Source organism: Schistocerca americana, chromosome 1 (assembly GCF_021461395.2).
Source record: "Schistocerca americana isolate TAMUIC-IGC-003095 chromosome 1, iqSchAmer2.1, whole genome shotgun sequence".
Taxonomy (NCBI): domain Eukaryota; kingdom Metazoa; phylum Arthropoda; class Insecta; order Orthoptera; family Acrididae; genus Schistocerca; species Schistocerca americana.
In genome coordinates, this window is record NC_060119.1 from 616,410,477 (window position 1) to 616,431,679 (window position 21,203).

Genomic DNA, 21,203 nt, shown 5'->3' on the forward strand with positions numbered 1-21,203 from the left:
GAATTTAATGAGTGATTAACAGAATTTATGTAGACAAAATTGAATGCATTTACTCATCTGAATTTCCGTTTTTATTTCTTCAGACATACCCTGACTCTTTTTACCTTCAAGCAAAAGTTCATCGAGTGTGGGGCACATTAAGTAGTAGGAAGATGGGACTATGAGGGCACTTTTGATATCAAAATGATTTGCAAATTAACAAGTTTGTTTGTGTCGCCATCTTCCACAGCAAGCATATAAATACTTGTTTTGTAAATAAAACTGTCTTTTCCTGCTGCTACTTAATTTATGTATCCCATACGCGTTTCGCGTTTCGCCTGACTTTGTTCTAAGGCACCATCAGTGGGATCTGTAACTATACTCTTTTGTTAGTTTTAGATTATTAGACAGTTAACGTCTCGATTTTTTTTGTAAAAGAGTAATTACTTACGATTTGCTGATTTGTGTTTCCTCACATCTGGTCTGGAGGTCGCACTACCACTTTTCTCACTGCCATATAATCTCATCTTTGTGTTCCGACCGTTCTGGTCAGACCATTGGCTCACGTGTCGGAAGAAACGCATTCATTTTACGTTCGACAACAACAAGTTATAATCCAAGAGAATGTGGTTTTTTTTACACTATGGCAGGTCTCGTTTTACCAGTGTGATGCTATGACCTACCAGCATTTACGAAATAAATCATGAGAGCCTATCTTGTGCTGTGTCTCTGCGATACATGTACAGTCATCCAGGAAATAGAGCAAACGCACTGCATCTGTAGAATATGTGGTTGGCAGTGACTGGATGCATTCGAGAACGGTGCTGTACTATGCCGTCCAGTTAGAAAAACAGAGCATTCGCACTAGGTATTGACATCTGTACTACATTTACAAGCAATGTTAGAATACGTGGCAAGAAGTTATGTCACGATCCTATGGGCAGAAGTGACATATAAATTGATAAATGAAAATATGCCAAAATGCAGGAGAGGGGGGGGGGGAGGAGGAGTTGAAAGGTATGAGTGGGTAGATGTATGACTTCTACTTGGTGCAGCAAAGTTTTTCTCCATGGGAACGAGTATGTGTCAGCAAGAGGAATAAGAAAAAAAAAGACATGGAAGCACCAGGAACCAGGGAAACAGTAATTTCTTCATTAACAGTAATAAGACGGTTGAGATAGAATGTTTAACGAGGATGACCATCAAACGTAGAGTAATAAATTTATATATGTTGGGTCACAAGCCCAGGTGTGAACCCAAAGTTATTGGAAGCCGCCTTATAAATTTTTTGTAAGGTGTTCTTAGTTAAAGAGCGTTGTATTGCCAGCTGGGGTGACTGCAATATACAAATGCAGAATGAATCATGTGTTTGACCCTATGCAGGTCCGTTTACCTTTTTAATCTCTAGCAAACCATATTTGCTTCTGTGTTCTTCACGAATCATAGTCATGCTATGTGAGCTAACAAAAACCTTACAAGCAGTTGCTGCGTGGCTTTTTTTTTTTTTTTTTTTAGCGTACTTCTACTGCCTGTCTATTGAGGTAATAGTGATACATGGAAGTTGACTGCTGTCTTTGATGTTTTCCTGGAAAAAAGAGCCATGTGTCTAAACTGACATAGATCTGCATTAAAGGATGATACAAAGTGGATGGAGTGGTAGGTTGAGAGGGGTTGTAGTGAGGTATGATTTAATGGTAGACTGATGATGCGCACTAGGGAAAGGGTGATGTTGCTGCATGCCACTTATCATGTACTTAACCATTTTTTCCGTTGTTCTCTTGGGGTGTATCAGTTGTGTGGAATACCCTGCGATCAACTATTAGACAATTGCTTGTTCTGTATGGGACTTAGAGCTCTGAGTAACTGCGATCGTTAACAGTAAATATCTCCATTCCACAGTCATCAGAGGGCTTCCAGTGCATGTATGACGATAAACATATCCGTGAATGGGAAACCTGTCTTGGTGCCCTCGTCTATACGAACGAAGATGTATCGATGTACTCCATTTCTCTGTCACATCTCGGACATAAATCGAGTCTTCAGTTTCGTTTAGGTTCGAAGTGACTTTTACTATACTTTTGATGTTCATCCTATCCAAAATGCATTCAAGTGGATCATTGGGGAGGTGGCAGAACTTTTTAGTAGGCTGGTGTATAAGATGCACAAATATTCTCGTAGAAATTCAAACAGCACTTGGGAATGTCAGCAATATTATCATATACACATATGGAAAATTGTGGAAAATAATATATGAAATGACATAAAATCGGTAAAATTCGAGGACAACCAGGTACAATCACGAAAAATTAATGTGAGATACGTAAAAATTGAGGTAAATAGCATGAAATATGCAAAATCGCCAAAAACCCCTTAAATTATGGAAACTGTTAGAGAATACATACAATTAGAGACAAATACCATCAAAAGAGTACTGAGAAAAATCAATAAAACTGCTTTTTCTGGAGGAGGAGAGTGGACTGATGTTACATATACACACCTTACTAGTGGAGAGAGGAAGCATTCTAGAGAAGTGATGTCAAGGCGAAACGGCAATATTATCCTGCACATGAGCAACACAACCTAACATCAGGCCATAACTTCTGTGTGCAAGAGGAAGGTTATTAGGGGCGGTGGTAAACTGCAGTAAGACTACTAAGTCTCCTCTGGCTACTGACTGTGGTGTCTATAAGGCTGTTGTGAGCGTATCATAATTTCCGAACCATAATAGGACTTGAAATTCGTAAATGACAGGCGTCATATACCTCTGGAAAGCTATGTAGTGTTTTTGTTTCAAAGAATCGATGTTTTCTTTGACGTGCGAGACAGTAGCTTTATACATTATAGTTTATCAACATATCTAACCATCTGCTATATCATCACAGCACTCACATATCTGCTATACACCGATAATGGGTGTTAACCTCCTCGAAATGCGTGCATCTGAAGAGATCTTGTACACTTGGGTGGGCACTGTGATTACTATATCAGATGACAGGGGCATGGTGATATCTTATCGAGTTCTCTGACAGGTGACATTAGCGGAGTATTTATGGTTCGTAGTTTATTTCTGTTGGGTGTTACAAAATACCAAGGTGAAAGAGAATGTTTGGGTGACAGACACGAATGCACCCTGAAAGACGCAAATCTCCTTCAGAGTGCAGTACCTGTATGTAGTTTGGAGATGTACTGCAAAGCAGTAGCAAAATCCTCGTCCTTCTTCCGTGCCCTGCACGATGTGGAGTCCTCCTAATTTTCCCAATAAAAAACACTACCGTAACTGCTCGTACCATCTTACCTACTACCTTGTGTTGCAGGGGTAGCTTCATTTGACGCTGGCCTTACACAATGTAGACGGTTGGCGGAGTTATGACAACATGTTCCCATTTCCACCAAGTGCTCAAAACACGCTACTGTCGCATTAACACAGCTCGTCCTGTTTCTCCATGAGATGCAGAATATGTTAGATATCGCTCTTTCCGACTTCCGTTCAGGTCCGATTTATATTGGGACGATCACATGGATGTAGCTGCATGGAGGGTAGGGCAGAGGCTGTCTAAAAGCAGCGCTGGAGTTTTTCTGTATGGGATTCTTAGCGGATAGGTTCGAAAAAGGTGACTCGTTTCGAGATATGAGAATGGCACGAATATGAATCACACATTCTGCGGATATTCTGCGGATATTTTTCCCTGATTTTACACAGGGTAGACATGTCTCTGAGGATCAGTTCTGATTGGTGGCAATGCACTTCATTTCACGTCACAAAATAATGAGATGCAAATTGTATCCTGCCGTCTAATGAAAAAAAAACACGATTTTCCTGATAAAATTAAAAGAAAATGAACTGCGCCTGCTGCGCCTGTTTTCGTGGAAAGAAGATATCTAGTATAGTCGCAGTTGTGTTCTCCTTTTTTAATAGATGTTTGATTGTAAGAGACGTGTTGATGCCAAATACAATTCTTCTCCATAGCAGAGTCGAATCTACTGTGAGTGGTCACCGGCCACAGCCGCGCTCCAGCTAGGGGTGGCGCGGTGGCGGTGCTGTTAAATTCTGCTTTTGTGTTGGCAAAGGGCCATCGCCTCAAGGCAGGACGCATACCGCAAGCGGCCGCGGAGGAAGGCGGAAGGCTAGTGACGCCAGCGATTGCAGGGGGGTGGCAATGAGGCAGCAGAAAAACAGCAAAGTCCTGGGCAGAGCAGTTAGCCGTTTGAAAAAGTGATCTGGAGCATTCTCCGGAATTTCGTAGTTGTTCCAGAGGGGTCCGCCATCTTGGACTTAGGTTATGTTTTTCAAATGGGAAGAGAATCTTGTGGCACATCATTTTGAACTACCTTTTGCTCAGGAATACACATGTGAAATCTGTTTGACCTGTTATACTTTAGAACACTTGTCAGAGTCGGCATTACAGCATATGCTCAACAAGACCTCCATTGCGCTGGACACACAATCGGAGCCTCTTTTGCCAGTCTTGCTGCACACATCGCAGAATCTGTGGGTCAACAAAGGCACCCACCTTCTCAACATGCCAGCAAAGATGGGTTACACTGTTGATTTTCGTCTCATACATTATTCGTTCCAAATTCCCCACAGATAAAAGTAAAGAGGTGTTAGATCAGAGAACCGTGGTGGCTATTCGATAGGAGCCCACCTACCTGTCCAATGACGTCAAAACTGCTGATCCAGAAACTTTCTGACTTCAGTAGCATGGTGGGAAAGTGCACTGTCTTCTTGGAAGAAGGTTGGGCAATCACCCTGCAGATTAAACAGCTTTAGAAGGACATAATCACGGGTCATGTTAAGATATCTCTCCCCATTCAAGGTTCCATCAGTAAACTCTGGATCCACGATTCTTGTGTCCCAAATCTCACACCAAGCCATCAATTTTTCACCACCAGCATCCTAATTGGGATCCACCCACGAGGGATTTGCATCTGACCAGAAAAGATGACTGTTTGTTTACTTCTCCTTGTATATAAAAATTAGCTTCGTCACTCAACAACACCTGTTGTATGTAGTTTAGATTGCTGTTTGACTGATCCAATTGTAACCTGTACAAATGCCATTTGTGTGTTTGCAACACAAGCGGAACTGAATGCTGACTGACAACAAATATTGCTTACGACCAGTTCATACTGCTATGTGAACTTTTCACAAACGAGGCCGCAACTGCGGTTGCAGTCTCCTCGTCGGTGGCTGTTCTTGGACGTCCTCTGAGTGACTTGTCCGCAACAGAACCTGTTGGACGTAATTTGTTCAGTGACTTGGATACTGTCATATTGGAAATGTCGTTTCTCTCAGGATGCCGGACGTTAAAGTCAACAGCAATCACTCTGGCACTTCGTCAACCACTCATTAACACCATTTCAGTGCATTACTGCGTTGTAAGTGGCATTGTGGATCACCTGCAGCAATAAACAGAGTTGATCATCTCCTCACAATTTCAAACTTTTACAGGTCATAACTCTTAAAACAGATTTCACATGTGCATTCCTGAGAAAGAGGCAGTTCAAAATGATGTGCCTCATGAGCCCCTTCCCATTTGAAACACTTATCCAAATCCAATATGGCGGATTGCAAGATGGCCACCGCTGTCCCCATAGCTCCTATACATTGCCAAACCCCCCCCCCCCCCCTCCATACCTACGTATACCCCATATCAGACGTTGTTATAATTCCTCGCACCGTTAGACTTTTAAAGGGGTGCATCCAGATTTTGCCTCACTCAGGATAACCAACGTGGCGCTACAAAATTGTGTGGTCAGCTTTGCAAAACCGCCACTTTGACACACACACACACACACACACACACACACACACACACACACACACACTATTCTGATCAAAACTATATGCTTAGCCCTATTTCATATGGAGGTGACCACTAGATGTCACGAAAGTTGGGCCCACCATTATACTTGTAAAAGGAGGCGGGGAGTTTTGCGATGTCAGTTAAGAAGCAATAACACCAGAATGGGTCCGTCGGGAGAGTTCACTGACTTCTAACGTGGACTAGTCATTGCATGCCCCTCGAGTAACAAATCCATCAGGGATATTTCAAATTTTCTAAAGCTGCCGAAGTCGACTGTTGGTGAATTGATTGTGAATTGGAAACGGAGGGAACAACCACATCTAAACCAAGACCAACCAAACCTCATGCGCTGACACACGGACACCGTCGAGTATTCCAGAGAATAGTTGTAAAATATCGCAAGAAATCAGCGGAAAGAATCACTCGCGAATTCCAAAGCGCTACCGGCACCCCAACTGGAACAATAACTGTGCGCAGGGAGGTAAGAGGAATGGGGCACAACGGTCGAGCAGATCCTCATAAGCCTCATATTTCTGTAGTCAATGCTAAGCGACAGTTGAGGTGGTGTAACGAGGAACGACTTGACAGTGAATGACTGGAAACGAGTGATTTCACGTTATGAATCACGTTATATCCTGTGGCATGCGATGGAAGGGTTTGAGTCTGACGAATGTTGTCACGTGCAGTGCGAACAGTGAACTACAGAGGAGTGGGGATGTTTTCCGTGGTTAGAGTATAGACTCCCTTTGGCGCTTAAGAAAACGCTTAATATTGAAGGATATAAACACAACTCTTCCCTCCACCTTTCAGCAATATTGTGTACTGCTTGCAGTAGAGGAACCGTTTGTTGACTATGGTTGTATCAGCATGACACTGCAGCCTGTCAAAACGCAGCCTTTCAGAGGCATTATTTTGTGGACAGTTAACATTCCTGAAATGGACTGGCTCAGAGTCCCAAACTGGGATGAGTTAGAAAGTGAACTTCATTTCAGACTCCAATGTTCAACATTATTACCTTCCCTGTTTTCGACTCTTGGGGAAGAACGCGCTCCTATTCCTTCAGAGATCTGCAGGCACCCCACTGAAAGTATCCCCAACAGAGTAAAGCTATCATAAATGCGAGGGGTGGACACGCCTTATATTAATGTCCACTAATAAGTGTTCAGGCACCTTTTTATCAGGTAGTGCATGAAAAGGTATAAAAGGAGCTATAGAGAACAACTTTTCAAATGAAATGTGTCCTCTTTAGTAGGTCGAGAATGTGCTCCTCCAGGGCAAATTGTCAGTCAAACTTTTAATTGGGAAAGAGTCAGGAAAAAGATGGCACGTGTGGTCAGATATCGCTTGTAGCGGGATGCCGCACTACGACTAGATTTTTGGAAAGAATAGCATTTACAATGATTTTTTGTTTTCCGACACAATGACAAGATACAAGCTCAATGGCAGGTTACTGGAACAGAATGACATCTACAAGAGACGGTAGTCGATGTATAAATAATAGATAAGGACACTGCAAACGTCATAATGATGAGAACAAAAGAATAAATTCTGAAAGGTGTCGAAGAAAGTACAAATTACGACGAATCTATCAATGGTCACACCGAGATCGTAAGAAAATTAGAAGAACCAATTTCCGTTGATATCTGCGAGGTGCCCGAGAAGTCTCTAACTATTTCTGGGAAGGAGCTCATTAATTCAAATTAAACGTTTACGATATTAAAGAATGTAATTATAACATGGATGAAGACACCATGACTGAATGAAATCACTCCATTCGGCGTTATTGCCTTCCATATCCAAGTAGAGTTCCCATCTCTCGTTGATGGTGCACCTGAACACACGTTGCAACATTCTGACGTAATGGCACGCACTGCTGCCGAAATGTGTTCACGTTGGTCCTGCAAATCCCTAATCTTCACCTTGTACACCTGACCCTTGAAGTGACCCCCTTGCAAAGAAGTCCACAGCCATGAGTTCAGGCGAACGTGCTGCCCAGTAAAGTGGGGACCTTATCCAATCGGGCGTCCTCGTTGAGGTAATTACGCACAATGTGCGCGAAATGTGCTGAGGCGCCTTCTTGTTGGAACACTACCGAATCCAAAGTTTTGCTGCCAAACGACTGTGGTAGCAGGAATTGCTCAGACATGCCCAGCTACGATGACGACGTGATTGCTGATTTAGCAAAAATAATTGACTTAAATGACCTGTAGGGAAACGCCGAGTCACACATTTAGCTTCAGAGTGATTCGTTCCAATTGCATGGCGTTGTGTGATTGTTGATCAGTCCATATTCCTATTGTTGGTTCAAATGGCTCTGAGCACTATGGGACTCAACTGATGAGGTCATTAGTCCCCTAGAACTTAGAACTAGTTAAACCTAACTAACCTAAGGACATCACAAACACCCATGCCCGAGGCAGGATTCGAACCTGCGACCGTAGCGGTCTTGCGGTTCCAGACTGCAGCGCCTTTAACCGCACGGCCACTTCGGCCGGCCTCCTATTGTTGTGGACACTGAGGAAGCCATAGACCACTCAGAACGTTTGTCGTCACAAACTTTTCCATTTCGCTCGAACGTGTTGAACAAACCTCTAATGGTTGTTCCCATTGAGTTTTCTGAACGGTAATGTCGACGAACCGTTCCTGAACCTCAGCAAAGTGTGTCCATTGAGTCTCCAACTGACGATGCTGATTCGTTGCACAGTGGTCAACATCTTTCACAATACCTGCAATAAAGAGACAAAAATTAGCGTTGTCTCAGAAATGGTTAAGGACCTCTCGGGTACCATTTATGATTCAGAAACTTGAATTTCTAGTTTCGTACAGAAAGAAACCACACCGTTGAGTCATACACAAATACCCTTCTCTCCGCTGATTATATTGAGCGTTTACACTTCCGAAACAGAATTTAACCATGTCTTCCCAATTTTTTCTCTCTCAATGCGCAAAATCACACGGTTGTATGAGGCTGATGCGCCAGAAATTGCTTTTCTCTGTCTCTCCTTTTAAACTTCACATGCACAGTTTAATCACATTAATGTGAACACCACCTACGTTCAACGTCAACGTGCAATAACCAATCACATACGGCCGGTGCAGCGCTATAGTGGAGGGTATACAAGGTGTTACAAAAAGGTACGGCCAAACTTTCAGGAAACATTCCTCACACACAAAGAAAGAAAATATGTTATGTGGACATGTGTCCGGAAACGCTTACTTTCCATGTTAGAGCTCATTTTATTACTTCTCTTCAAATCACATTAATCATGGAATGGAAACACACAGCAACAGAACGTACCAGCGTGAGTTCAAACACTTTGTTACAGGAAATGTTCCAAATGTCCTCCGTTAGCGAGGATACATGACTCCACCCTCCGTCGCATGGAATCCCTGATGCGCTGATGCAGCCCTGGAGAATGGCGTATTGTATCACAGCCGTCCACAATACGAGCACGCAGAGTCTCTACATTTGGTACCGGGGTTGCGTAGACAAGAGCTTTCAAATGCTCCCATAAATGAAAGCCAAGAGGGTTGAGGTCAGGAGAGCGTGGAGGCCATGGAATTGGTCCGCCTCTACCAATCCATCGGTCACCGAATCTGTTGTTGAGAAGCGTACGAACACTTCGACTGAAATGTGCAGGAGCTCCATCGTGCATGATCCACATGTTGTGTCGTACTTGTAAAGGCACATGTTCTAGCAGCACAGGTAGAGTATCCCGTATGAAATCATGATAACGTGCTCCATTGAGCGTAGGTGGAAGAACATGGGGCGCAATCAAGACATCACCAACAATGCCTGCCCAAACGCTCACAGAAAATCTGTGTTGATGACGTGATTGCACAATTGCGGGCGGATTCTCGTCAGCCCACACATGTTGATTGTGAAAATTTACAATTTGATCACGTTGGAATGACGCCTCATCTGTAAAGAGAACATTTGCACTGAAATGAGTATTGACTCATTGTTGGATAAACCATTCGCAGAAGTGTACCCGTGGAGGCCAATCAGCTGCTGATAGTGCCTGCACACGCTGTACATGGTACGCAAACAACTGGTTCTCCCGTAGCACTCTCCATACAGTGACGTGGTCAACGTTACCTTGTACAGCAACAACTTCTCTGACGCTGACATTAGGGTTATCGTCAACTGCACGAAGAATTGCCTCGACCATTACAGGTGTCCTCGTCGTTCTAGGTCTTCCCCAGTCATAGGCTGGAATGTTCCGTGCTCCCTAAGACGCCGATCGATTGCTTCGAACGTCCTCCTGTCGGGACACCTTCGTTCTGGAAATCTGTCTCGATACAAACGTACCGCGCCACGGCTAATGCCCCGTGCTATTCCATACATCAAATGGGCATCTGCCAACTCTGCATTTGTAAACATTGCACTGACTGCAAAACCACGTTCGTGATTAACACTAACCTGTTGATGCTACGTACTGAAGTGCTTGATGCTAGTACTGTAGAGCAACGAGTCGCATGTCAACACAAGAACCGAAGTCAACATTACCTTCCTTCAATTGGGCCAACTGGCGGTGAATCGAGGAAGTACAGTACATACTGACAAAACTAAAATGAGCTCTAACATGGAAATTAAGCGTTTCTGGACACATGTCCACATAACGTCTTTTCTTTATTTGTGTGTGAAGAATGTTTCCTGAAAGTTTGGACGTACCTTTTTGTAACACCCTGTATAAAACGTGTCAGGGGGACATGGAAAACAGTGCAGTCGTTGTAATGCGAAAACATGGCGATTCATCTGACGTCCAAAAGGGAATGATCATTGGCTTTTGACCGAGGGTGGAAATAATTTCGAAACGATTAAGCTTGTAAAGTGTTCGTGCGCTGCACATTGCAAGACGTACTGAGCTCTTAAGCAAATATGCTTCAGCACGGGCCATGAATGGCAGGGGTGAACGATGGCTGAGGAGATGTGTACAGGAGAGTAGACATGCAATTGTTGAGCAGCTGGCCGTCCAGATGATCCAAGGAACTACCAACAATGTCGCCTCAACAAGTCATCGAACATTGCTCCGTGTGGGACTCCACAGCAGATAACTTGTCTATGAAACCTTGCCAACTGCTATTCATCGGCGACGAAAACTCGAATTATCACGCCAGTACCGCAACTGGAGGTCCACTGAGTGGCGACAGGTGGCCTTTTCAGAAGAATCACGTTTCATGCAGCTTCACACAGATGGCCGTTGGCGTGTGTCGCGAGAAACGCCAGAAAGGAAATGCCCTACAACCAAGAGGGAGCGTTACGATCTTGGGAATGTTTTCGTGGAATTCCCTGGGTGATGTCTTCATTCTGGAAGGCACAACCAACCAAGAAAAGTATGCATCTCTCCTCGTGGACTATGCCCTCCCCTACATGCATATTTTTAACCACAGCGGAATGGAAACTATCAGCAGGACAGAGCAACGTGTCACACAAGTCGTAGCGTTTGTGCTTGGTCTGAAGAGCACCCCAGATTCAAACCCAGTCGAAGTTTTGTGCCCTGTCGGTACCTTCCAGTCTTCCTATATGTCTCACGCTGCAAAACGTCGTTGGCCGGCCGAAGTGGCCGTGCGGTTAAAGGCGCTGCAGTCTGGAACCGCAAGACCGCTACGGTCGCAGGTTCGAATCCTGCCTCGGGCATGGATGTTTGTGATGTCCTTAGGTTAGTTAGGTTTAACTAGTTCTAAGTTCTAGGGGACTAATAACCTCAGCAGTTGAGTCCCATAGTGCTCAGAGCCATTTGAACCATTTGAGCCAAAACGTCGTTGCTCAGGCTTCTGACACGTGGTCACATCAAAGTGAGTGGATAGAGTAGCTGAGCGGGCTGTTTTGAGACCCACCCCAATAAAGCCACCTTTCGTACCAGCCAATTACCTGGTGAGCTGGCTGCAGTACAGAGGGGTTCCCAACTGGCAGTACACGAGAGGTGATTCCACTGCCGGCATTTGCCTTATTACCAACGGGAGAACAAAAAATAGTGTGTGTGTGTGTGAGAGAGAGAGAGAGAGAGAGAGAGAGAGAGAGCACATACCTTCTTTCGTTGTGGCCACACCCTCGTTCGCCTGTGTCCGCTCAGGCAGGCAGGTGCGCTGAACCGCCAGAGGGCGCTGTGGCGAGTTCTCTTTGTGCCCCCTCGGCAGCGCTCTGTGCCGTGTCCGCCTTTGTCACTGCAGTGCGGAAGCGATTAAAGTTGTTGGCGACAGGAAGGCCGGCGTTCTGCGGTGTCGGCAAACCCGCCCTACCGCGCTCAGCTCTCTCAGGCTCGGCGGAAGCTTTGTCTCCCATTTTCTCGCCCTGACGCCACCACCAACTTCGTTACCTCGTACAGCCTGCACCAGTCTGGAAATCCAGCGTGTCCTTGTATGCCGTTTCAATTTAGTTGTCTATGACAAAAATGAAGCAAGGAACCAATTAAATATTAGGATTGGGCACAGTAAGTACTCCAACTCTGGCACGTGCAAAATTAATTGCAGCGACTGTGAGCAATAAGCGGACCTGCGTTGCAGCAAGCATGTGTGACCACAAAATAAGTAAGACTGCAATTTACATCTACACACATACACCAGAAGCTACCGAACGGTGCGCGGCGGAGGGTAAGTTGTACCATTACTAATTATTTCCCTTCTTGTTCCACTGGCAAATAGAGCAGGGGAAAAACGACTGTCTATATGCCTCTGCTCGACCATAATGTCTCTCATTTTATCTTATGGTCCTTACGCGAAATGCACGTTGGCGCTTGCAGAATCGTTCTAGATTCAGCTTCAGATGTTGGTTCTCTAAATTTTCTCAGCACCGTTCCTCGAAATAAAGTCGCCTTTCCGTCAGGGATTTCCACTTGAGTTCCCGAAGCATCTTCCTAAAGCGTGTTCAAAAATGGCTCTGAGCACTATTCGACTTAACTTCGGAGGTCATCAGTCGCCTAGAACGTAGAACTAATTAAACCTAACTAACCTAAGGACATCACACACATCCATGCCCGAGGCAGGAGGCGAACCTGCGACCGTAGTGGTCGCTCGGCTCCAGACTGTAGCGCCCAGAACCGCACGGCCACTCCGGCCGGCTCTAAAGCGTGTTGATCGAACCTACAGCAGCAAATCTAGCGTCCCGCCTCTGAACTGCCACCTTCAGTCCTACCTGCCGGGGATCCCACACACTCGAGCAAAACTCAAGAATGGTTATCACCAGTATTCCACTTGCGGTCTCCTTTATGCATGAACCACACTTTCCTCAAACTAGCCCAATAAACCGGAGTATGTGGCAAAAGCTGGCCACACCGTTTATGATATCGAGAGCAATTTGCACATTCACAAGTCGTTCCCTCATGGAAAGGAATCAGATATCTATGAACTCAGGAGGAAAGAGTGTAAAAGAATTACCAGTTAACAGTCTGAATTTTTTCCTAATTCTCATTTTTCCCTATACGACAATGTACATTTAACATCCACCTTCTTCGTCTGATTAATGCTGACAAGCGAACGAGGGTGACGTCGCTGTGTTGGTGTAATTTTATTTTTGCACTTCTTGCACCTTCAATTCGGGTCTGAAGATGGCATCAGAAACGGAAATTAATAATAAATTGATGTATTTTTGTAATCAAGCACTTGGATTAAAGACATTTCATAACAAAATTTCCCGCATCGCTTTTTTTTCTGCACTGCGAAGATGTCGGAACTCAGTAACACTAAAAATAAATTGTAGCCAGCTGATTAATTACTGATGGAATACAAGTGCGATTTCAGGAAAGAAAAATCATTCGTAGATGCCTGCCCGCAATGAAACAGGTATTAAATACAGAGTAACCTGCCCATCTATGTACCAATTTTGCACTGTGAAAATCTCATGACAGAACAACTTTTTTGCGGAATATAAAATATTGTTTAAGTTCATGAACGATATCAAATCCTTATATGGACAGAGAGGCATAATATTTAGAAAAAAACTGGAAGGTTCTAGGAAGTCAATGAAGGATTAAGGCAAGGCTGTGGTCTGTCATCTTTATTGTTGTTCGTGGTAAGAGGCGAACCCAAAACGAATATTGTATTAAGTAAACGAAACATTTTTTAGCCATGTATCACAAACCTTGTTATTACTATCAAGACGAATATCTTCTGGAAATAATTATGATATTACGACGATCCGGTTCGCCGGCGACTTGATGCTTCTACCAGAACTTGCAAGGAAATGTAAAAAAAAAAAAAAAAAAAAACTGTCTAAAATAATACGGACATAACTATTACCGATTTATTAAAATATGGACCAAAAGATCAATAGCAATGGGTCTGCAAGGTAATAATATTGCAGAGAGCGAAAATAGTAGTTAATGACGTAATAAAACAGCGGAAACTTTATTTACATACATGGCTTTCAACCTAGAGTATTTTAACGCGTCTAAAGTTGCCATAGAAGACAATATTCAGAAATGGATATATTAGTAGACTCATTCAGACACACACGCGTAAGTATCACTCCAGTGGTCGCGTGTGATCTCTCAGATACAAAGCTACGTATTCTCGTACTAGTCGGCCCGCGCGTGTGCGGACCAAGCTTCCCATCTCCTACGCCTCTACGTAGTTGCGTATGGCCCAGATTCAATCTTCTTGTTTTATCAATAACCAGAAACCTGTACTGTGTGAGATTCCAGCAATCGCCGCATTTGGTTATAAAGTCATTGAATGCTATGTAAGTTCCTACATGTGCTTGACAAATGTGTTTAAAATTCATATTGTCTTGCTTGAAATCTGTTATAACGTTTTTTATTGTACTTCAACTGCTCAAGAAATGTTCAAATGTGTGTGACTGCTGAGGTCACCGGTCCCTATACTTACACACACTTAAACTAACTTATGCTAAGAACAAAACACACACACACCCATGCCCGACGGAGGACTCGAACCTGCGGCGGGAGGGATCGTGTAGTCCGTGATATGGCGCCTCAAACTGCGCGGCCACTCAACGCGACCCAACTGCTTCAGAGACCTATATGTTTGACTCAAATAAAGGATATCAACCCCAGTACGACGACCGAAACAGAAATATTTCGGTATGTGATCCTAGTTTTCCACAGCAACAACACAAAATACAAGCGCAATGTTTAGCTTTACTCTTTCTGGTGTGATATGTCAGTGCTTTTGCTGAGGCTCACGTGTGTTACACAGCAACTACCTAACAATATCTCCTGTAATAGCTGGTATTTGGCTTGAAAGAGAGGTTTTGGAATCACTTTGAGATATGTTAAAAAATTACGTTATAACATTTGTCTTCTCACAAATGGACATACAACTATCACTCTAGTGTTATTGGTAAGGAGTGTCCCATTTTTCTCCTTCTCCTTCTTCTTCTTCTTCTACTTCTTCTTCTTCATGGCTTCAGTAGTATTGCGGAACCAGTTAATTAGCATGAAGTCCTTCTGATGACGATGTTGCGTCCTCTCAGCCTTGGTAATGACTATATGTGCTACTTAGCGTACTAGGGATTTTATGGAGGAAAAATAAACTCAAAAATACGGCTCCTACAACTTTTTATTTATAGTCTCTTGCATATATCTGACTGTACGTACATCTTATATAAGAAAGTATTTCTCTGTCTACTTCAGGCATGGCTGGTACAAAAATATTCCACATACCAATGCACATCATATATCGTGAAGTTCAGCAATTATATGATGTGTGCAGAATTTGGTACACAAATTGCATCAAATTGGTCTATATTTTCTTAAAGAATTTGTGCCCTTATGGCTGTCAGTCGTTTGTCTAGAATATGCTGGAGCATGTAAGTGGCATACATTAAATTTTTAAATGAATGCTCATAGAGGAACGTGCTCTTTTCATCGTTAAAATGCTTAACCATTTGTGAGAAGTCCTTTGTGGGGTTTGTGTGATCGTCTCAGATCATTGAGTGAAATGAGGACTTCCAGTGAACACGGCGGTAATTTGCATTGACGGTCATCCAAGAACAAAGTCACTTCAGTTTCACTGCATCCAAGAACATTGGGCAGAAGCCAAGATAGAACATCATTCCAATAATAACGATTTTAATGCCACTGCTCTTTCAACTGTATGTTGACTGAAACAGTATTAATTTCACATCAGATGGCTGCGACTGTTTTATCTCACCTGAACGAAAAAAATACTAATGACGAGATAGGCATATCGATATATATCCAGCCAGGGACTCCCAAGCACTAACAGAAATCCAGATTGTTATACACGGTGCTAAAGTGCAGTTTATGGAGATGGAGAGCGACTAGCTACGTGATAGGATTGAGTACATCAGTGCTCAGTTGACGATGTAGCGTAATCCGTCTAATCTTCTTCCCTAACGTCTTCTTCTTTAGCATGAAGATATCCACCATTGAGATGTATGGACATGTAACACTGAAGGTAATATCTGCAGACTTCATTTGTTTACATCATTCAGCTGTTGTCAACTTTTGTGGCCTAAACTGTATATTATCGATTGTAGGAGACGTGCTGATATGTCAAAGCACTATTTGATAACTGATATATTTTTGTGAGCATGGCGTACATACGAATGATATAGGAAATTGTATAAATTCATGTATTGATGGAGTCACAAAGTATGCTGCTATTACAACTATAAGTATTAATCCATAAAAGCAGAGCTTACAGATGGATACCTAGGCATAATGCTGTTCCTATTGGTTTGGATTCAATACAGGGTGAATTTAAGGCATGTAAGAAATAGTTATTTTGGGAATACTGCAGTGTGTCTGATGTAAGAAAGAAGAATGATCCAAGTATTAACGATAGTGATTAGCAATGTATGAAAATATATATATTGCAATAATAGTTCTTACGAAAGTGTTTAATCTCATCCCACTTCATTCTGTCATTTAAGTTAATTTAAAAGCTTATGAAGATGTGCAATCATTTTACTCAGTCAGTGATGTCATTGCACTAAAATGATCTCATTGCTATCTGCCCCCATCTCACATTTTTGTAGGGGTTTTAAGAAGACCATATATAATAGATTTCAAAACTTGCTTTATATCTTCCAGTTTGTAACCCTCATACAGCAGTTTAAATCCAAATGAAAATGCTTATCACAAGAATCAAACATCACTCTGAAGCAGTTGAGATAACTTACGAAATCGGTGTGAAATATTAGGCCCTACGTAAGGAGGGCATTCGTTTCTTAGGAAACAAGTAATAGTTCATTGTATCCAAATTATGGCACTCTTCCGCAAGAAGCAGTGAGGTGTGGCGCCTCAAATGGCTCCTGTCTAGAGCCTGTGTATCAGGAGAATGACTCATTCGTGCGCACTGACAGTAGATTACGTAGTTCAGATTTTCATTTGCTAGAGGACAGTAGCGGACAAGTCTAAACAGAAGGAACTATAATGTAATTAAGAATTTTGACCACCAGACTCCAGTAGACATTCAAGTAACAGGTCAAGAGAATCCAGAATGAGATTTTCATTCAGCAGCGGAGTGTGCGCTGATATGAAACTTCCTGGCAGATTAAAACTGTGTGCCGGACCGAGACTCGAACTCGGGACCTTTGCCTTTCGCGGGCAAGTGCTCTACCAACTGAGCTATCCAAGCACGACTCACTCCCCGTCCTCACAGCTTTACTTCTGCCAGTTCATATCAGCGCACACTCCGCTGCAGAGCGAAAATCTAATTCTGGAAACATCCCCCAGCTGTGGCTAAGCCATGTCTCCGCAATATCCTTTCTTTCAGGAGTGCTAGTTCTGTAAGGTTCGCAGGAGAGCTTCTGTAAAGTTTGGAAGGTAGGAGACGAGGTACTGGCAGAAGTACAGCTGTGAGGACGGGGCGTGAGTCGTGCTTGGGTAGCTCAGATGATGCAGAATCAGTTGACAAGGTATTGAGTGCAGGGGACCACATAATAAATAACAAAAAAGTTGACCCAAAAAAAGCAAAGGCCAGGCATGGGAAGATTTTTGTTGGTGGCCTGGTTCCAGAGCTGTCAGATGATGACATAAAGAACTACTTTGCACAATATGGAACAATAGTAGAGGTAGAGATGCCATTTGACAAGACAAAGAACCAGCGAAAAGGTTTCTGCTTTATCACTTTTGAATCTGAACAAGTTGTACAAGAATTGTTAAAATCTCCTAAGCAGAGCATAAATGGAAAAGATGTGGATGTTAAAAAAGCAACACCAAAACCAGATGGCATGGGTGGAGTCCGTGGCGGCAGAGGCGGAAGAGGTGGCCGTGGAAGAGGCAGAGGAGGTTATGGTAGTCAAGGCTGGGGTAACCAGGGAGGTTATGGAGGTTACGGTGGATATGACCAAGGAGGCTATGGAGGATATGGCGGGTATGATTATTATGGAAGTGGATATGGAAATTATGGTGGATATGGAGGATATGATTACACACCTTATTCTGGCTATGGAAACTATGGCAGTACAGGTGGTGGTTACAGTGGTGGGAAGCAGAGGGGTGGGAGCCGCCAGACACAGAGACACCAGCCCTATTAAATCGCTCGCTCACACTTGTGTCTTGTGTTTGTCTTGCAGCAGATTAGTCCTGTATGTGGTCTCATCTTCATTTTACGTCATTCCATGAGAAGCTCTGCAGCAGTGCAGTGAAAGCATGTGTGAAAGTGAATGGACTTGTGTGTATAAGTGCAGTTTTTAATAAAAGAACACCAGATGTGTTAATGTATTTAATTTGAACTTTGTACGAAACATTTCATAACAATAGCCCTTGTATTGTCAGTGTTGTCACCATTTAGAATTGGACAAATTTTAATTCATTATGTGGAAGATTTTTTACGTTACCTGTCATTTGATGGGTCTAATTCTTTTTGAGTATGGACAGCAACTGTCTGAATAAAGAAAATTTATGTACAAAAAAAAAAAAGATGGTAGAGCACTTGCTCAGTCCGCAGCCCGTGGTCGTCCGGTAGCGTTCTCGCTTCCCGCGCCCGGGTTCCCGGGTTCGATTCCCGGCGGGTTCAGGGATTTTCTCTGTCTCGTGATGACTGGGTGTTGTGTGATGTCCTTAGGTTAGTTAGGTTTAAGTAGTTCTAAGTTTTAAAAAGACAGTCAGCCTTCGGCGGCGCAGCGGTTCGGACGGTGTTTACGTCCCTGCCGCACGTCTGCGCGAGAGGTGTTTACGTTAAGTGTGTAGCGGTGTGTCGCGGTATACGTAGAACGAATCATGGCCTTGTCGTTCTGCAAATCGACACTGAAATTTAGTTTTGTTAACTAATATGCTCGACCGAAGGCTTACGAGATCGAACGTTATTTACGGGACGAGGTGAACATCGAACCTGACGTTCTAGTTGGAATACACTTATCTGTAGTCAGCAGCGTGGTTTATGTCAAGCTTATAAATGAAGCGGCATGTGACGAACTACTACTTCGACACCGACAAGGACTTCGTTACTGTCATTCGGACGGGAATGTTGGAGCGGTAACAGTTGAACACGCCGGCATGGGCCTCCGAACGATCCGCGTCTTTGAGCTTCCATTTGAAGTGCCAGAAGAATTGGTGACAGACGCCCTGCGTCCTTACGGAACGGTCCTATCCCACGTGGCTGAAAAATGGGCGAGTTTCAAGACGTATCCTGTCCTCAATGGCGTCAGACAAATACCGATCGAACTCCGAAAACACGTCCCGTCATACTTGTACATCGCCGGTTGTAGGGCGACTGTCATTTACGACGGACAACTAAGGACGTGCTCTGGATGTGGGAAGGAGGGACACATACGTTCTGAGTGTGCTCAACGAAGGTTATTACAGCTGCCACGGGATGATCCACCCCTCACGCCGCATCCGACTGTGCCCCCCATGACTTACGTCGCCGCATTACGCGATGACGTGGGCCGCGAGACAGACGCGTACCAGAACACACAGACAGCGGCGGATCGTGGCGAGCCATAGAAAGACGACGTTGCGCTGGACCGCCTGCAGCAGTCACAGGACGCCCTCTCTTCGGTTCCGCTTGCGGCCCCTTCAGATAAGGCACTTGGAGACGTCGATAATACGACGGCGCACGATTCCGACGTCCCCCACGAACAACTGGAGACTATGCTGACCTCTGATTCCGAGGCCCGGCAACGAAAACAGCGATCACCAAAACGCCGGAAGAAGCGCCGCCTCACAGTGGAGGACGACCACTCTGATCTAACAGACAATTCTGAGAAGTTTACGGGTACAGAACAGACGACCATGGATACAGAAGAACTGCCTAGCGTGGATGCACCGGTGGCCAGCGGGACGGCGTCACGACCTACCGCTGACGATGCGAGGAGCTCGATAGACGGCAACAGGCTACTGAGAAGGCTACGGCGCCTGCACCGCACGACAACGATGGGACACTAGGGGACTGGTCAGAAGAACCACCCCGTGGGGAACAGATGATGCCGGAGGAACCGCTCCCACGCACTCTCCCAGTGTAAGACCGGCAGAGTGCACGGAATAATGGCAGACCATATGAGGGGACGGCGGGGGACGTTAGTCCGACAGCAGCCTATGTACGGCAGAATTAGCGAACGTACGGTACCCTATCTACGTTGACCGCCATGCAACAAGCTTATCGGATAGGGTCTGTTAACATCAATAGCATTGGGACGCCGGTAAAAATCAAGATGCTCAGTGACATGATAAAGGCTGCGGATTTAGACATCGCACTATTACAAGAAGTTCGGGTACTTCCCCCCTCGGACTTTTACGGTTACGACATTTACTGTTCCCCGTGTGACGAGAGAGGCGTTGGCACAGCTATACTATTAAAGGAAGGTATACGTGCAGACGAAGTAGAGTATTTGCCTTCTGCCCGTGGTACGGCCGTGACCATAGGAGGAATACGTTTGATCAACATATACGCACCGTCAGGCTCGGATAAGAGAAGGGACAGAGCAGATTTTTACACCCATGAGGTTGCACCGTTGTTCCAGGGACGATACGATGGTTGCATACTCGGCGGATATTTTAATTGTGTGCTCGACAGAAAGGACCAACAACCTAACTATACTACTAGCCAAGAACTTAGGGAGCTGGTCAACGGGATGGAATTAGTCGATACATGGGACCTGAAGTATCGCAACCAACCAGGATATACATTTTTTACTAGCCACTCCGCGGGCCGTTTGGACCGAATCTACGTTTCAAGGGCGTTAGCAATGTCGACGGTGGACGCAGAAATATGGCCGACAGCGTTTACAGACCACGAGGCATATATTTGTACGGTTAACCTTGATAGACAGCAGGTATGGAGACGGAGGGGTAATTGGAAGATGAACGTCTCCCACCTGCGAGATGCAGAATGCCGACGCATGGTGGAGGACGCGTGGCATGGCTGCCTCCGTCGACGAAATTCTTTCGGTTCTATCATGCAGTGGTGGATCGAGTGCGCGAAGCCAGCTATACGGAGGACGTTAATAGGTTACGGGAAGGAGGTTTCTCAATGGCAGCGCACGAC

At 44.4% G+C, this 21,203-nt stretch overlaps 1 protein-coding gene and 1 non-coding gene across 2 annotated transcripts in view; one reads left to right on the forward strand and one right to left on the reverse strand.

The window, feature by feature from the left end:
* The window catches only part of LOC124625417 (otoferlin-like), a 1,049,973-nt gene that overhangs the window by 562,751 nt on the left and 466,019 nt on the right, over nt 1–21,203 (forward strand). The gene's annotated exons all lie outside the window — the stretch shown is intronic.
* Trnas-cga lies at nt 17,278–17,352 on the reverse strand. Its single transcript has one exon. It is a non-coding gene; the product is annotated as a tRNA-Ser (tRNA).